Source organism: Rattus rattus, chromosome 5 (genome assembly GCF_011064425.1).
Source record: "Rattus rattus isolate New Zealand chromosome 5, Rrattus_CSIRO_v1, whole genome shotgun sequence".
NCBI lineage: Eukaryota > Metazoa > Chordata > Mammalia > Rodentia > Muridae > Rattus > Rattus rattus.
In genome coordinates, this window is record NC_046158.1 from 75707595 (window position 1) to 75726969 (window position 19375).

The following is a 19375-nucleotide window of genomic DNA, read 5'->3' on the forward strand; positions in this document are numbered from 1 at the left end:
TCTGGGAATCATTCAGAAAATTGGACATTGTACTACCTGAGGGTCTAGCTATCCCTCTCCTCTGCGTATACCCAAATGATGCTCTAACATAGCACAAGGACACATGCTCCACTATGTTCAAAGCAGCCTTATTTACAATGTTTTCAAGTAAAGAAATTTACTCTTTCCATCCCTACTACCAAATTCCTCATATATGCATACTCTGTCTCTACATAGCTATATTAATTAAGTTTATTAATGGTATAGTAACATACAAAGCAAATAACATGGAATAAATCCAGTACCAGATCCTTACATTGTGCTAGACTAGTTTATGAAATATGTAGTTTTTACATTTAATAAAGGATGCACAGTGCTGGTTCAAACTGGATATCTATCAATTGAAAGTATAAGCCTTGCTTCCCACCTTACAATTACAAAAGCATTAAACTGAGAAATACTATAAGCCTAAATGCAAAGCTTAAGTCATCACAAAACTCATAGACAAAATATATTTGTATAATCTAATATAAACTATATTAAAACTTTATCAGATTCTTGAAAAAAATTATTTAATAATGATATTAAAATGTTTGGGGGGTTGGGGATTTAGCTCAGTGGTAGAGCGCTTGCCTAGGAAGCGCAAGGCCCTGGGTTCGGTCCCCAGCTCCGAAAAAAAAAAAAAAAAGAACCAAAAAAATAAAATAAAATGTTTGGAATACTTTATCATGGCAGATCTCTTAACTTTCAAAAATAACATTGCAGTGCATCATGCATTCATTATATCTTAGTTCCATACTCACAAATTTAAACAAGTAGAGATGGAAATATTTCACAGAAGTTACACACATTTTTCAGACATGTTTTATGTCATCAGGATTCTCTTTATAAATAAAGAAGTGAAGCATGCATTTTACATTTAATTCATATGTAGATTGTATTAATAACCTAAAATGTGATTTAAAGGTTAATGGCATATTTCCCAAAGTAACATGCTAACATTAAACCATTAATAACTTAAACCTGAACACCCTGAGAATATAGGCTGAGAAATTGACTTCTGGAGCTAATCTTGTGAGAGAGTGTGAGTTAGCTAATTTTTATAGCTATCATTCAAATTTTAGTATATTTTTTGAGATTATTATGTATTTTCATAATTTTTCCTTCAATTTTTTCTTCTTTCAAACTCTCGCTTATTTTTCCTTGTTCTCTTTCAAATTCATGTACTCTTTTTTCACTATTAGGAATGTGTATTATATTGAAAATTAAAAAATATCAAATATATGTATTCTTTAAAACTATTAAGTACTAAAATTTTTATGGAGTGAATTATGGAAGGGAATATACATTATTGTGATTTTCTTTAACTTCCTGTCATTATCTCTTCCAGCTAAATATATGCAGTCAATGAATTGAATTTAAATATTTATATTCACTGAAAGACCAAATCAGAACAGAGTAAGTACAGTTTTATGCATGATTATTAAATATAGTAAGTCTTCGAGTTATCTGAATATGTCCTTACATCCCTGTAACTGAAACAAATCTTAGCTTCATGGAATTCAGAGGAAGAGACTTGTAGGATAGATTGTCCCAGGGGCCTTTACTATATTAAGCTTTAGTATCCTTTCAAGAAGTTAAAGGAATCATTCTTTCTCTCATGCATAAAGTGATAAAGTTTGATGCCTGTGACATGTGAAGTTATAATGACAGAACACTGCCTTTTAAAGAAAGAATGATATTCATCATACACTAAACCTCTTTACTCTAATTTTAACTTTTGATTTACTAAAAGTAGAACAATATAATTCTGTTATTTATAAATACGCAGTGTACTTTGTTTCAGATACCTACCAAATAGGTGAAGGAAGCACTCAAGGTTTATTAATATCAAAACATATGAGTAAATGATTGGGAGATTTATATGAGGACAGTCACACAGATGTTCAGTTTAAGATGGTTTTGAAACTCTATCAATCCCTCATAAGTGCTAACAAAGATGTCAATAGAAAATGCATTCAATATTAATGTCTTCCTTGTCTCACAGCTTACCAACACAGGGCAGTGGAATATGAGTTACTTTCAGAAGAGGACATAACTAAATGGGAACTGCCTTTCTTGCCCAGGATGATAATAAAGTATTATTTCTTATTCAACCTGTGGGGCAATAAAATTTAAATATTGCAATATAGTTTTTACTGCACCATGGTGGAGGGCAAAATAAATTTATGAGGATATAAAAAATCACTATAAGTTAGGTACCTTTTGTGTATGTAGTATAAAGATATGCAAATTAATGGCATATGTGAAAATGTGGGGAATATCAAAAACCAAAACTTGATTCAAGGAGGTGAGCGATGCTATGAGAGACTTTTCCTGATCACATAGGTATTATGAAAGAAAGAAAATTCGTGGCTGTCCAGTGTAACGTTTACACCAAAGTACAGTTTGGTGAGTCAGTGAGCTTTTATTGGAATTCCCTAGAGGGACAAAGGGGTTTACTTACGGGAACAGGCAGTATTCAGAAGAAGCCACATCACCCAAATCTTTTCTCCCTTAATATTGGTGATGGCTCACAAAAGCTCCTATTCTTTGTACAAGCTTTCTGCATAATTTAAAGGTAGCTCTACACATGTAAAACTCCCTTCTTTGCATCTGGATTAGCAGATATCTCTCCCAGCCCTGAAGTTATTCTTTATAAATATGAGAAAGAGGTTGTAAGAATATTACAGTTTTCTACTTTTCCTTATATCTAATGTTTTCTTACCTATAGAATTTTTTTTCACGGCTTCCCATTTATTTCAATGGCTCAGCAAATATATACACACACATACATGTACATATGAATCATATATACATTAGTAGAACTTAAGGCACAAAGAAAACACAGTAAAACATAAAAATTCAGAATCTAGTTAAAGAGAGCCACTTCCTGTAGCTTTGGGATTTTACACACATGGGCTCAGACTTCAATAATCACATGAAGCTAACTGACACTGATTACAATGAAAGCACTGACATAAAGTGACAACTCAGGATAATGGAATCTGGGAAGGATAAGCTGATGGGGAAGAACTTCACAGGGGCTTCTGAGACTGCGAGTGTCTCCACTCCAGTATGTATGCTGGATGTTCCTTTCTATTTAGTAAATATAAAGTCTACGCATTTTTCTAAAAATACATTTCCAAACCTGAAAAAGGTTAAAAAAAATGGGATGAAGTATATGAAAACATTTTGAAGGAAAATCGTTACATAAGATTTTGTGTGTGTGTGTGTGTGTGTGTGTGTGTGTGTGTGTGTGTGTGTGTGTGTGTGTAAAAATAAACTGTTTTGCTTGGTAAGATTTAAGGGGACTTTTGCTAAAGAAGTCATACACCCGAGGTCAGGCTACAGAAATGTACTCTGAGCTAGTCATCTTAGTTTTCCATGAGAGAGTTCTGATACAATCACCAATTCTTAACACATTAGGTAATATGTTTTTCTAAACAATTTCTATAGGTTTTATACTTCATGCTATGGTGTGCCAACAGATGTTCTGCATATGCATCTTGAGCGTTATTGTGAAAGCCTTTAATATTCCGATACTCAAATGTTGTAAGTAACTGACGTTGCTCCTGAGCCAGCTCTGCCTACTGGAATAGCCTTTTCTGATGCCCTCTGCACCTGACACAGTGGTGTCAGGCCTGAGTGTCCTCATCCTTGCCCTCTGAGTCAGACTCAGCACCTAAGTCCTCATTACTGTCTTCCTTCCGTTTGCAGCTTCTTCTATGGTTGGAACCTTCACTTTTAGTATTTTCTGAAGTTTCTGGTTCTTTATTAAACAGAATAACAATTTCTTCTTCCTTTCCACATTTTGCACAAACTTCAAGTTTGCAAGGACATGGTCTATACATTATGTGCTAAGAGTCCTTTACTGTCTTCTGTAAGCATTTAACACATTTCTTAGGCTTTGACAGTGGTTTGTATTTGCTGTATTTTACACGCCATTCAAGAACTTCTTTGCAACGCTGACATACTCCATCATGAAGTTTTACATTAATTTTCTTGGTCTGAACACTCATCAAACTTGTCATTTTTGAAGGCGAACGTATTCTGGTGCTTCTGAGGCCGGGACCAAGTCACGTTGCCTTTCTGGGAACTCATCACCAAAACACAAGCACCGTAAGTTGGTGCAGCCCTTAAGTTACAGGAAAGGGAAACCTATAGAATTTTAATGAACTCTCTCTTCTTCCTGAAGGGAAGATTCAATACGGGAGAGCATGTCATGTAACAGTTGGTGAGATGCAAGAATGTGACTTCTTTTCTAGAAAATATAACCACTGACTGTCTTGATAGAAAGGTCAAATGGGCCAATGGTTTTGAGGTAACATTTTATTTGGGTGCTGAGAAGATAGACAAAATTGCTCTTCACTTAAGAAAAGCAAACTTTGAGTTATTTTGGGATTATATGTTCACAAAAATTAAGATATTCAAAAAAAATTCAGGGCAATTTGATTCAATTATTAAGTAATTTAGGAAATAACTCTACAAGAATGTTTTCTGTGTTAACCAAGGCTTCTCTCTCAGTTTGTCCATGTGTATGTGTGCATGTGTGTGTGAGAGTTTGTAAATATATTTAATTATAGGTTTGTGTTTATAAATGTATTTCATGTGCTGTTATGTTTTGCCTCACAATTCATAAAAATATTTCATTGATCTTAATTATTGACAAATGGATGCTGGGAATTAAGTAGAAGGTAAGATATATCTATAATTTATATTGTTCTTCATAATACTTTTGGTATATTCTACATGATGTGTTTAACGAAACAACAGCTATGAAGCAGCACACGTTGATGGGCTCATGCCAACTTATTCCCTCTGAGGAATCAGACGAATGAGAGACAGGCTTAGTATAAAGTAGAGTGTATTGGGACCTTGAGAAGTGAGTAATGGCACAGGAAGGGGACAGCGAGAGAGATAAAAGAAGAAAGGAGACAAAAAGAGAAGTCAGTAAGAGAATGTAAGAAAGAAAGAGGAAGTAGGAGCTAGAGAGAGTACAGTAAAGAGAATGATTGTGCTTATATGTCTGATACCTGGCTAATACCTGGTAGGCAGCTGTTGCTAGGGAATTGTTGGGTGGTCCCTAGAAGAAACGCTATCATTCCTCCATTAGGTTTAATTAAAAATGAAGATGGAACTAGAAAATGTCATCCTGAGTGAGATAACCTAATTATAAAAGAATACATATGGTATTCACTCACTGATAAGTGGATATTAGCCTAAAAGCTAGGAATATCCAAGACACAGTTCACAGAAATCATCAAGCTCAAGAAGATAGAAGACAAAATTGTGGATGCTTCAGTCATTCTTGGAAGGGGGAACAAAATACTCACAGGAGAAAACACAGAGACAAAATGTGGAGTAGAGACTGAAGGAAATGCCATCCAGAGACTGCCCCACCTGGGGATCCATCCCACATACAGTCACCTAAACCAGACTCTATTGCTGATGCCAAGTGCATGCTGACAGGAGCCTGATATAGCTGTCTCCTAAGAGACTCTGCCAGAGCCTGAACAATACAGACATGGATGCTTGCATCCAACAATTTGACTGAGAACAGGGTCTCCAATGGAGAAGTTAGAGAAAGAACTAGGTAGCTGAAGAGGTTTGCAACCCCATAGAAAGAACAAGATCAACCAGCCAGACTTCTAGAGCTCCCAGGCACTAAACCACCAAGCAAAGAGTACACATGGAATGAATTGATCCATGGCTCCAGCCACATATGCAGCTGATGACGGACTTGTTGGGCATGAATGGGAGGAGAGACCCTTGGTCCTGTGAAGGTTCGATGCTCAGTGCAGGGGAAGGGAGGCTGGAGGGAGTGGGAAGGAGTGGGTGATTGATGGGGAGCACCCTCATAGAAGCAGGGTAGGTAGGCTGGGGTAGGGGGCTTCTGGAAGGGAAATAGAGGAAGGAGATATCATTAAAAATGCAAATAAAGAAAATATCCAATAAAAGAAAAGAAAACTTTAAAAAATGAAGAAGTAGAAAGAGGTGATTGCTTGAAAAGGGATCCTTCTGTTTAACTACTTCCTGCTAACTTTGAGACAATGGTTGTGTCTTTTGGGAATTTTAGAGAACTGGGATGGTTGTGTTGGTCAAGTCCTGGGAGAGCCAGCTGTTTCATTACTGTTCAGGGTCTCTGGGGTCATCTGCAGGTATAAAAATGCGGGCCCATAGAAATGTCTGTAAGGGTAGACAAGAGCCTTTGTGTTTGCTTCTCTGGAGCTATCCTGAATCCAAATTTTGAGTAAATGATTGGATTTGTCAAGATGCCAAAAGACATGTACATATTAAAGGCAGAAAATAAAGTAGGTTCAAAAGAGGAACATTTTCATAGTTATATATTTGAAAACCTAAGCTCCATGCTCTTGGTGATTTCTGGGAAGGCACTCCCAAAGCCAGGGAATAGAGGAAGAATCCATAGCTCTTGAATATGAAACAGGTAGTGAAGTTAGGCTACTGAGTGACAGGGGTATTTATCAGGATGGAGTTTATTTGACTGATGAGAGATGTATTTGAAGGGTTTCCTGGAGCTTCGAAGAATCTTTTTTAAGTTTACAAAAAGAAATGCATTAACAGCATGAGTAGTCTTTAAGGCAAGCTCAGAGAAGATGAAAACCTTCTTTGGAGCAAAAGAGGCCAGAAGGGCTTTTTCCCTCTCTCCAGAAGACTGAATTACATAAATTTAGCATAATGAGAAACATTTTTATGTTTTTTATGTTTATATTTAAAAGACAATCAAAGGAAACTTAAAACTTTGACCTGGTTAACATGATACTTCATCTTATAGACTTCACATGAGAAACATCTTTATGCTATTGTTAAGGCAAACAAAGGAAACTTAAAATCTTGAACTTGTGATTATGAAAAGTGGATTATAAAGGGGAATGTTCTATTAGAGTTAGGCTAATTTATCAGAACTCTATTGACTAATGTTAAAACATTCAACTTTGAAGTCCTAATATAACAGTAGCATAGCAAGAGCAAGAAATCTGAAGCATTTTTATACCTTAAATTATTTTCCTATCACCATTCAAGTTTATCATGACCTTCAAATTTTATATCTTATAAATACCAACCTCAAAAATCATCCTAGACCCTCAAATATTTTTCTTAGATCCTCATAATTAAAGCTTTCTTGTCCTCATACTTTGCATAAAATTTACATCTTTTTCCATCCAGTTATTTACCATGATACATGGGAGATTGATCATTGCAGTACAGTCAATGCAAACTGAACTTTTTTGTTTTAGATAAGGGAGTAGCAGGATGGTTATATCTGCAAAAGTTTACATCTGAAAGTTATGCATCTTTTATCATGCAACCTGTTAAGGCTAACTTGTTTGACTTTTTTTTTTTATGAGAGATCAGGTAGTCTTAACTGGCTAATGAATTTATTAGTGAATTACTCTGAGGTAAGGAGCTGGTTATATGTTCTCTAACTCTTAGCTTAGCCATCAACATAGTCAGAGCCATGAGAAGGATAAATATATAATCTAGATGTCATATATCAATTAAAATGATAGAGGTTTTGTTTTTTTAATTCCACTACCTAAATGATTATTTACTGTTCCTGTTGTCTCAAAGAGGCAGTCTGGCCATCAGTCCCTGAAGATGAGAGCCTTTTCTTCGTGGAGGAGGAAGATGGGACATATGACCTCACCTTGTTTCAGGCAACAGGAGACATCCAGTTTTCTGGGTGTTCTCTCTCCTTCCACAGTTCAGACTGGGAAGCAGGAAAGGCATTGCGGTTGTGTTGCCCTGTAGGGGGCACATCACAACCCAAGTAGAGGCCTTTATCACTGTGCCCATATCTCCATGGACACTTTGGGTGGTCACTGTTAAGATTTGGGAGCCTCTGTCAGAGTAAGTTTAAAGATTTAATGCCACATTCAGTAAATCCCTGACATGATTGAGAGCTAATATTTATTAACCATATCTGAATTAGACAACCTGTGTCTGTTTTTAGTTATTTGATCAAGTTGTAACTAGCAGCATGAAGCAGGAGGCTAAAGGTACAATATTGCAATTAGCTGCTTCATTCTAAGAAAGCCTTTTAAGCATATTTTGGATTTTAGAGGATATAATTATATATGGTTATTGACTATCACATTGTTCTTTTAATTATAGTAACTTTTGTGAGACTAGAATTGTTATAGTAAGTCTCAGCCTTAAAAATTGTGATTTTAAGTTGAAGTTCTTTTATTATTAAGACAAAACTTTTAAATCTATAAACACAGTCCATAATAAGACTGGGGACCTTTGATTTTTATACAGTGTACGATTATAAAAAGCTATAGCTTATAAAACAAAAGACTGCATTATAATTTAATGCCATTAGCCAAAACAAGGCTAAACATATCTTAAAGGCAAGTATCTTTAATGACTTAATATTATAAACCTGTACAGTGATATCAAAATAAACAATTTTTGAAGAGTAAAAATATAGAGTAATGTAACAATTTACCAAGACAGGATACAAACCAAAAACAGCCTGCAATCCCATGACTGCTCTCAAGCAAGATAGTGGAAGGTAGCTCTGCCTTCTCCAATCCTTAGCAAAGATGGTGCATAGGTACACGTAGGTTACGTAACAGGATGGAATGTCATGTGATCCAACATTACCTGAGCATAGAATTTTAATTAATGTTTTGGTGATAAATTTCAAAATCATGTTTGCTTTTGAACGATATGAGTAATAACATATATTTAAAATAACTAAATAACAGTAGAACAGCATAAAATAATTTTAAGCTTATGTACATTTAAACAAAGACTGAAAAGAATACAACTCATTAACTCATTTATTCAAGTGTGTATTGACTACGGGGCTGACAACAAGACAGAGAGACACACTTTTTTTCTTTTTCTTTTTTCTTTTCTTTTAAGAATCAGTAGAAGGGGGGACAGCAAGTTGGTAAAACCACTTTGGAAATCAGTCTGGCAGTTCCTGAGAAAATTTGAAATACCTCTACCTGAAGACCAGGCTAATCCACTACTGGACATATACCCCAAAACTGCTCCAACATATAACAAGGAACATGCTTCACTATGTTCATAGCAGCCATATTTATAATTGCCAGAAACTGGAAACACCCCAGATTCCCCTCAACAGAAGAATGAATACAGAAAATGTAGTACGTTTACACAATGGCGTACTAGTCAATGATTGAAATCAATGACTTCATGAAATTTTCAGGTAAATGAATGGAACTAGAAAATATCATCTTGAGTGATGTAACCCAGACACAAAATAACATATGATATGTACTCACTGGTAAGTGGCTATTAGCCCAAAACTCACAAAACCCATGATACAATCCTCAAACCATATGGAGCTTAGAAAAAAGGAAGACCAGGGTGTGATGTCTCAGTCCTCCAGTGAGGGGGGAACAGGATAGTTTTGGGAGGTGAAGGGAGAGGGGTACCTGGGAGGGAGACAGGAGGGGGAAATATCAAGAATTAGAGGAGATGTGAGAAATGTACAGAGGTTCAGGAGATCAAACAAAAATATGTAGCAGGGTGGGATAAGGAACTGGAGATAGCCACTGGAGGGTTCCAGACACCAGGGAAACATGAGGCTTCCAGGACACAATGGGAGTGACTTTAGTTGATATGCACAGAAATGGAGGGGATAGAACCTGTAGAGACCAATAGACAGGTATGGTCCACAGTCAAAGGATTCGACCATCCACCCATTTTTTTTTTAAACACAGAATTGTTCCTTTCCAAAAAGAAAAAAAGAACAAGGACAAAAAATGTAACAGAGGCATAGCCAGAGCATGTCAAATTCAGAGGCAAATTCTAGTAGCAAGCCATTGAACTGAGAGCAGGGTCCCCATTGGAGGAGTTAGAAAAGGATTGAAAGAGCTTAAGGGGCTTGCAACCCCATAAGAACAACAATGCCAACCAACCGGAGCTCCCAGCGACTAAACCATTACTACACATGGACTGATGTATGTAGTAGAGGATGATCTTGTTGGGCACCAATGGAAGTAGAAACCCTAGGTCCTGCCAAGGCTGGACCTCCCAGAGTAGCGGAAGTCAGGAGGGGCAGGAACCGGGCAGTGGTTTGGGAGGGGAACATCCTTATAGAAGAAGGGGAGGGAGATGAGATGGGCTTATGTCCAGGAAACCGGGAAAGGGAATAACATTTGGAATGTAAATAAAAAAAAATCTAATAAGAAAAGTTCTAGGATAGAAAAAATTTGCTTATTTATTTCTTTTTGAATCTCATTTTTTGAATATAGTTTTAAAACTGCTAAACGTAAATAAATGTTTTAAGAAATTAAGTATTTAAAAAGAGGAACAGAGATGGAAGGGCCAACTGGGGACTGTTCCACTTGGGGATACATCTTGTGTCCAGGCACCAAAGCCAACACTGTTGCCATCCATGGTCAAGAGGCACTTGCTAACAGAAACCTGGTGCGACTGTCCGGTGGGAGGTCTGCCCAGAAACTGACCAATGGAAGCTTGGAGCAAACTGATCGGAGAACCTGGTGAGGGAGCAGGAAAGAAGGCCGGGAGGAGCAGAGAGTGATTGTAGCCCCATTGGAAGAACAACATAGGCTGGCCTGACAACCCAGTTCTCCCAGAGACTAGACCACCAATCAAGACGTATACACAGAGGGATCCGTGGCTCCAGATAAATATGTATCAGAGGATGGCTTCACGTGAGTTCAGTGGAAGGAAGGCCCCTGGTTCCTGGGAGGTTTGATGCCCCAGTGTAGAGGGACACTGGAACGGTGGGGTGGAGAGTGTGAGTGGGTCAGAGAGCACCCTCATCCAGGCAAAGGGGAGTTGGGAGGACAGATATGGGATTGGGGATTGATGGAGGGGTAACTGGGAAGTGCGATATCATTCAAGAGGTATAACAATGCAATAATTAATACAAAATATAAAAATATATTTAAAAAAGAATAAGCACAAGTTTGTATTTTAGCTCATGGTCCTAAAGGTTGGGAATTCTGGTAGCCTAATAATACAGGAGAGGGTCAAGATCCCTACACAACTCATGATATCCTTGTTCTTAAAAGCTGAACAGTATTCACTTGTGAAAATGAACCATATCATCTATACCGATTGATTCTTCCATTGGTTGAACATATGGTTTGTTTCCAGCTTCTGGCTATCACAATAAAGGCACTATGAATATAATGGAACATGTGCCCTTGTGTCACGGTGGGGCATCTTTTAGGTATATATGCCAAAGAATAGTATAGCTGGGTTTTCAGGTAGAAATACTTTCAATTTTCTGAGGAACCTCAAGATTGATTTGGGAATGGTTGTCAGCAATGGAGGTGTTCCTCTTTCTCCACATTCTCACCAAAATATGCGGCCAGCTGAGTGTTCCTGAGTATTTGATCTTAGCCATTCAGATAGGTGTAAGTTTGAATCTCAGGGTTGTTTTGATTTGCATTTCATAATCACTAAGAACTTTGAAATTTTGTTTAAGCGTTTTTTGGCCATTCAGAATTCCTCTGCTGTGAATTTTCTGTTTAGTTCTATACCCTATTTTTTGTTGCATTGTTTTGTTTCATGGAGGTTAATTTCTTGAGTTCTTTATTTATTTTGGATATTAGCCCTCTATTGGATGTGAGGTAAGTGAAGATGTTTTTCCCAATCTGTAGGTTGCCTGTTTCTATGGACTATTTTCAATTTGGCCTATTTCTGTCTTTTGCCTTACAGGAGCTTTTCAGTTTCAAGAGGTCCCATTTATCAATTCTTGAACATAGAGTCTGAGTCATTGGATTTCTGCTTAGGAAATCCCTCACCCCACCTCATGCCAATGAGTTTGAGGTTCTTTCTCACTTTCTCTTTTATAAGATTCAGTGTATCTGCTTTTATGTTGAGGTCCTAAATCCTCAACTATCAAGATGACATAAATGGACCTATTTTCATTTTTCAACATAAAGACTGCCAGTTAGATCAGCAACATTTATTGATGCTGCTTTCTTTTCTCCAATATATACTTTTGGCTTCCTTGTCAAAGATCAAGTGTCCATATGTGTGTGGTTTTATTTCTGGGTCTTCAGTTCTATTTCATTGATCAGCCTGCCACTGTAGCTATACCATGCAGTTTTTATAACTATTGCTCTCAGGTATAGCTTGAGGTCAGGGCTTTTGATTCCCTCATAAGTTCTTTTATTAATTAAGAACTGTTTTTGCTACCTTTTTTTTGTTTTATCATATGAAATTGAGAATAGCTCTTTCCATGTCCTTGACAAATTGTGTTGGAATTTTGGTGGGGTTTGCATTGAATCTGTAGATTGCTGTTTGTAAGGTGGTCATTTTTTACTATATTAATCCTACCAGACAATGAACATGGAACATCTCTCCATTTTCTGAGTCTTCTTCATTTTTCTTTTCTTGAGAAACTTGAAGCTCTTGTGATACAGATCTTTCACTTTTTTGGTTAGAGTTATTCCAAGATATTTTACATTATTTGTGACTGTTGTGAAGAATGTTGTTTCCATATTTCCTTTCTCAGTATATTTATCATTTTTATAAAGGAAATCTACTAATTTTCTTGAGTTTATTTTATTTTTGTTTTTTAAAAGGTTCTGTTTCAGCATTGAGTGGCATTTTAATTTTATATTTCTTAGATATTTTATGTATATATGTTGGCATTTTTAAAGTTTATTAACTTATTTGTACACACTGTAGCTGTCTTCAGACACACCAGAAGAAGGCATTGGATCCCATTATAGATGGTTGTGAGCCACCATGTGGTTACTGGGAATTGAATTCAGGACCTCTGGAAGAATGTCAGTGCTCTTAACCTCTGAGCCATCTCTCCAATCCCCGAGTTTGTTTTATATCCAGCTACTTTTTATCAGCTGTAGAAACTCTCTTGCAGAATTTTTGGGGTTGCTTATGTATATTATCATATCTTCTGCAAATAGTGATATTTTGATTTCTTCCCTGCCAATTTTTGTTCCCCTGATCTCCTTTTGTTGTCTTATTGCTCTAACTAGAACTTGCAATACTATATTAAACAGATACAGGGAAAGTGGGCAGCCGTGTCTTATCCCTGATTTCAGTGGGATTGTTTCAAGTATCTCCTTTTAATTTGATATTGACTGCCAGTGTGCTGTATACTACTTTTATTATGATTAGGTATCAGAATTGAATTCCTGATCTCTACAATACTTTGAACATGGAGGTGTGTAGAATTTTTGTCAAATATTGTTTATATATTGGGTTAGATTAATGGATTTTCAGATATTAGACTAACCTTGCATCCCTGGGATGAAACCTACTTGATCATGATGAATGATCGTTTTGATGTGTTCTTGGATTTGGTTTCTTAAAGTTTACTGAGTATTTGTGCATCCATATTCATAAGCAAAATTGGTCTGAAGTTCTCTTTGTGTCTTTGTGTGGTTTAGTATCAGAGTAATTGTAGCTCCACAGAATGAATTAGGTAGTGTTCCTTCTGTTTCTATTTTATGGAATAGTTTGAGGAATTCTGGTATTAGGTCTTTTTGGAAAGTCTGGTAAAATTCTGCAATACAGCCAACTGGCCCTAGTCTCTGCCCCTTTCATTTATTGGTTGGAAGGTTTTTAATGACTTCTCATTTCTTAGGGGATATGGACCTCTTTAGATAGGTTACCTGCTTTTGATTTAAATCTGTACATGGTATCTGTCTAGAAAATCATCCATTTCATCTAGGTTTTTCAGTTTTGTTGAGTATAAAGTTTTGTATTAGGATCTGATGATTTTTGAAATTTCCTCAGTTTCTGTTGTTATGTCTCCCTTTTTATTTCTGATTTTTATTGATTTAGAATCTGTCTCTGCACCCTTTATTTAGGTTTATCTATCTAAGAGTTTATCTATCTTGTTGATTTTCTCAAAGAACCAGCTTTTGGTTTTGTTGATTATTTGAATTTTTCCCTTTGTTTCTATTTTGTTGATTCTTACCCTGAGTTTGATTATTTCCTGCAGTCTACTCCTCTTGGGTGTGTTTGCTTCTTTTTCTCTATGGCTTTCAGGTGTGCTCTGAATATCTAGTGTAGGATCTCTCCAATTTCCTTTTTCTAAGAGCATTTAGTGCTCTGATTTTTTCTCTTAGCACTGCTTTCATTGTTTCCCATAAGGTTGAGTATGGAATGTTATAATTTTCATTAAATTCCAGAAAGTCTTTCATTTCTTCATTATGTCTTCCCAAACCAAGACATCATTGAGAAGAGAGTTGTACAGTTTCCATGGGTATTTGGGTTTTCTGTTGTTCTTGTTATTTAAGTTTAGTCTTAGTGTGTGTTAATCTGAAAGGAGGCATGTGATAATTTCAGTCTTCTTAAATTGATTAAGGCTTGTTTTTCTAACAATTATATAATCAGTTTTGGAGAAGATACCATGAGTTGCTGAGAAGAAGGTATTCTTTTTTGTTTTAGGGTGAATATTCTCTTTATATCTATTAAATTCTTCTTGTTCATACCTACTATTAGGTTCACAGTGTCTCTGTTTAGTATCTTTTTCAATGACCTGTCCATTGGTGCCTACTAGGCGTTGAAATCTTTTACTACTATTGCTCAACGTGTGTTTTGAGTTATAGTAGTTTCTTTTATGAAGTGTTGGTGGCCTTGCATTTGAGGCATAGATGTTCAGAATTGAGACTTTCTCTTGGTGGATTTTTCCTTTGATGAATATGTAGTGTCCTTCCTCATCTTGATTGATAAATTCTGGTTGAAATTCTAGTTTATTGAATATTAGGATGTTAACTTCCACTTATTTTTTTGGGATCATTTGCTTGAAATACATTTTCTTGCCTTTTATTCTGAAGAACTGTCTACATTTATTGAATCGTGTTTCTTGTATGGAGCAAAATTTTAGATCCTGCTAGCATATCTAGTCTGTTAGCTTATGTGTTTTATTGGGAACTTGAGTCTGTTGATACTGAGAGATATTAAAGACAGATGATTTTTACTTCCTATTTTGATTGTTATTGTAACTAGCATATGTACACTTGATTCTCTCCATTTTGTTTTGTTGGGAGATGGTTAATTCTTGTGTTTGCTTTGATTTAGGTGCCCTTCTTGTGTTGGAGTTTCCCTTCTAGAATCTTCTGTAGGGCTGGGCTGATACAGATACATTATTTAAATTTTGTTTTGTCATGGAATATTTTGTTTTCTTCACCTATGATTATTAAGAGTTTCACAGGATATAGTAGATTGGGCTGGCATTTGTGTTTGCTTAGGTTCTGCATGTCTTCTTTCCAGTCTCTTCTGGCTACTTGGGTCTCTGTTGAGAAGTCTGGTGCAGTTCTGATAGGTCTTCTTTATATGATACTGGACCTTTTTCCCTTGTAGCTTTTAATATTCTCTCTTTGTTCTGGGCATTTAGAGTTTTGATTATTATTTAATGAGAGTGGTTTTTGTTTCTGGCCCAATCCATTTGGTGTTTTGTAGGCTTCTTGTACATTTATGTCCATGTCTTTCTTTATTGTGGGGAAGTTTTCTTCTATGATTTTGTTTAAGATGTTTTTTTTGTGTGTGTGTGTGTCCTGTGAGCATAGAACCTTTGCACTCTCCTATTCCTATTATTCTTAGATTTGGTCATTTCATCATTTCCTGTATTTCCTGGATGTTTTGAGTTAGGAGTTTTTTATGTTTTGAATTTTTTTTAACTTGTGTCAGTATCTTCTAGAGTATCTTCTATGCCTGAGATTCTCTATTGTATCTCTTTTATTCTGTTGTTCATGAATTTGTCTGTAGTTCCTGATCTTTTTCCTAGATTTTCCATTTCCAGGGATGCCTCCATTTGTGTTTCCTTTATTGTTTCTACTTCCACTTTTAGGTATTAGACTGCTTTGTTCAATTCCTTCACCTTTTTGATTTTTTTTCTGTATTTATTAAGGGCTTTATTTGTTTCCTCCTTAAGGGCTTCTACCTGTTTGTATTTTCCTGTATTTCTTTCAGTGAGTTATTTATATCCTCCTTAAAGAACTCTATTTCTATCATGAGATAGGATTTTGGTCAGTATCCCAGTTTTCAGTTGTGTTCCAGTATCCAAGGCTTGCTACAGTGGGTGAACTGGGTTCTAATGGTGCCAAAGTATAATTGGTTTCTGTTGTTTATGGGCTTGTGCTTGTGTCTCACCATCTGGTTATCTCTAATGTTAACTGGTCTGGGTATCTCTGCCTGAAGCTTGGCACCTGTGTCCCAGGGTTGCTGCAGTTCTCCTGGGAGGCTGGCTAGTGCAGACCTCCTTGGAGATTTTCAGACTATGGGGTTTTTGGAAAGGAAGACATGCCAATGATCTGCCCTATTGCCCTGGGTGTAGCAGCATTCTTGTGAAGCCTTTAGTCTATGGAGTTCTGTTGCCATGGATCCAGCAGATATCCTGGGAAGTCTTCAGATTGTAGAATCTGTTTCCCTGGTTGCAGAAGGTCTTCTTGGGGGACCTTCAGACTGTGGGGTTTTCAAAGGCACAGATAAGCTGCTGATTTACCCCTGCTGAAGGTGCAGGATGGAAAGCTAGACACATATTTTAAATTAGCTTTAGTTAATCCGAGTGAATCTATATGATCATGAAATTTCATCATCATATAAGAACATTTTAAATTATAGTTAAATTGTATATGTATCACATTGTAGAAGTATATCTTGGAATTTTTATAATCATGCAAAATCAATATTAATTTAAAATATAAGCCATGTTGTTCCCTTAGTTTAAAAGGAGATCTTAATAATAAGCACAACTAAGTCTAAAAGGGGATTTCAATAATAAACAATATCAATAAGTTTTATCATTGCTTTTTTATTAATACCTTTTTGTTAAGAGCACAATGATAAGAAATCAAAGATAAAAGAAAATTAGGAAGTAGAAGTTGAAGAGTAGGCGGAATCAGTTAAGTATAAAAGGTGTTTGGATCATTTGTCTGTGACCATGAGAATGTGGAAACCAGAAATAAAATTTTAAGAGTGATTGAGCACCTTCAGACAAGAGTGTAAGACAGGGACAGAGCAATGGGGAAGCCCACAGGTATAGGGAAGGGACAGGAGTCCATATGGGCAAGCCAAAAGCTGGTGCTATGTGGAGGGAATAGACTTCAGTAGAATTTGAAAATAAATCAGAGAGAATTGATACATACTTCTCAGGGGAAGTTTGATTGAAACCAGGCAGGAAGAGAAAAAAGTAACAGAAAATCACTTTCTGTCTACTAGTATAAATTTTCTTCACTATCTGCTAGATATAGAGGGTTATTGGCATGAGTCGTTATAATACATTTCCCTTTTCATTATAGTCTATTAAACATTTAACCTTTATATTTTATAACTACTTTTAAAGTTCTGCCATTATAGAATTCAATAAATATTTAGATAATGTGATTTTCCATTCGCTACTAAATTGAATTAAATGCTCTTATTTTCCATAATTATTAATCTCCACAATATTAGGATAGTAGATATAAAGTTATTTTTGTACAAGAATAACAAACAGTATTTCCAATACACATTAAATGTTCCTACACACAGTGTAGGTGTTAAAATACTCTAAATGTGGAATTTCTATGATTGAATATTTACATTTGACCATACAGCAAGCCTAAATACATTCTGTTCAGTGTGTATTTACCTTGTATGATTTACAGTCTCATTTTATACCTCTAATTTATACATTCAAGTTACAATTCAATGTTTGGCTCTGAAACATTTTTGATCATTTTACATTTTACTTAGAAAAAATGTAGAATATTATTTATCAATTGACAAATAACAATTCACAAACCCAAAGTTAATTTTACAAAATCTACATTTGAGATTTCAACAAAAAATTAAGAGAATGATATAAGTATAGACTGACTTTCTTTGGCAAAGCAATACAGTAGGTTTTGTGCACTACAGCTTCTCCAAATTTATTTTAGAATAATTTGAAAAGTGGTGTGTGTATGCCCATTTGTGTGTGCATGTGTGCATTTACAAGTAGATCTTAAAATCATCATGTGATACCCTAACTACAAATGAAAAGAAACAATAGGGTGCATATATTGAAACACAGCCTCAATGCAACAATGTCCGTATACCAACCCTTCTATACACTTTAAAGTCCATTTGAAGATAAATCAAGATATTCTGGTGTTTTAAAAGTACATATGTGAATAAGCTTCTCACTAGTTTGAGAGAAATGATCAAGTAGCCTCAATCTATAAATGTAGTTGTTGTTTTTACAAAAGACTAATTTATTTCTGATGTCATCCTTCTTTTGGGAAAGAAATGCCACTTGCAGAATGTTTTGAGGTTTACGTACTTTCAGGTTTGAAGAGAAATATGTTGGTAAAGTATCTTGGGACTTAAAAGTACAAATTGCAAGGTAATAAGCATAGTTGGGCATCTAATAACAACTTCCTTCCTCTGGATGAAAAAAAGTGATTGAACTTTCTGATAAGAGTATCCACTTGACAAAAGCAACCCTTTTGCCAGGGCAAACTTAACAGCTGCTGTCTCAAGTGAATTGAAATTATTCTCTGAAATACATTATCTGAATGACGCAACCACAATCAAGGGCTTGTTGCCAGAGATTCTCAGTGACCAGCCACTGGATATCTCCTTTGAAAATTAAATAGAAATCATGTCATCTAAGAAAACAGAAGATATAGGAAGAAAGAGAGAAATCCTTAGTATTGAATTCAGTTTATGTTGCTCTTGATCTCTGGTATTTATTGAGGGCTGATTATGAATTTCACAGTGTTTGTGCACTTAGCAGGTATAAATATTTTTGTACGTTTCATATCATTTCTTTCTCTGGGTCCTACAGGGCACAAAAGAATTATAAGGCTTAGTAATTAATCTGCCGCCCTGAGCTCAGTTTTCATGGAAAGATTAACACTTCAATTAGAGTGTCCCTTTTAGTACTGCCTCCAAGGTCCAGCTCTCATTTATTCTATAGTGAGATATTCCACTATTATTTTTCTTCAATTTCTAGATCTTCTGAAATACTTCGTTCCAACAACATGCCAAGCTTATTCCTCTGCCTGAATATTTAAGTTTTCTATTCTTCCTGTATACAATGAATGTCTTTGGAAATTTGTGTATTCAACTATGTCTTATTTTCTAAAACATTACTCATGAACCCCATTTTTATGTTTCTGAAAATTCTCCACTACAGGATTTTGGTCTTCTACAGCTCTACAGACCATTTTTTGAAAATGATTTTTTGGTTTTAGTTTTTCTTTTTGTGTAATACCAAAATCGAGGGATTCTATCTTCTAAATTAGTAATACCTGCAGCATATGGTAGAGTGTCAGAAAATTGGAAAATAATGCAACACATGACCTGTTGATTAACTGAGATATAAGTAAAATAAATAAGTTTCATAGAAAATTGTAAATGAGCAAAGGAAGAAATC

General features: G+C 35.7%; 1 pseudogene; it reads right to left on the bottom strand.

The window, feature by feature from the left end:
* Positions 1-3656: 3656 nt before the first annotated feature.
* LOC116900507 lies at positions 3657-4122 on the bottom strand (annotated as a pseudogene).
* Positions 4123-19375: the final 15253 nt, after the last annotated feature.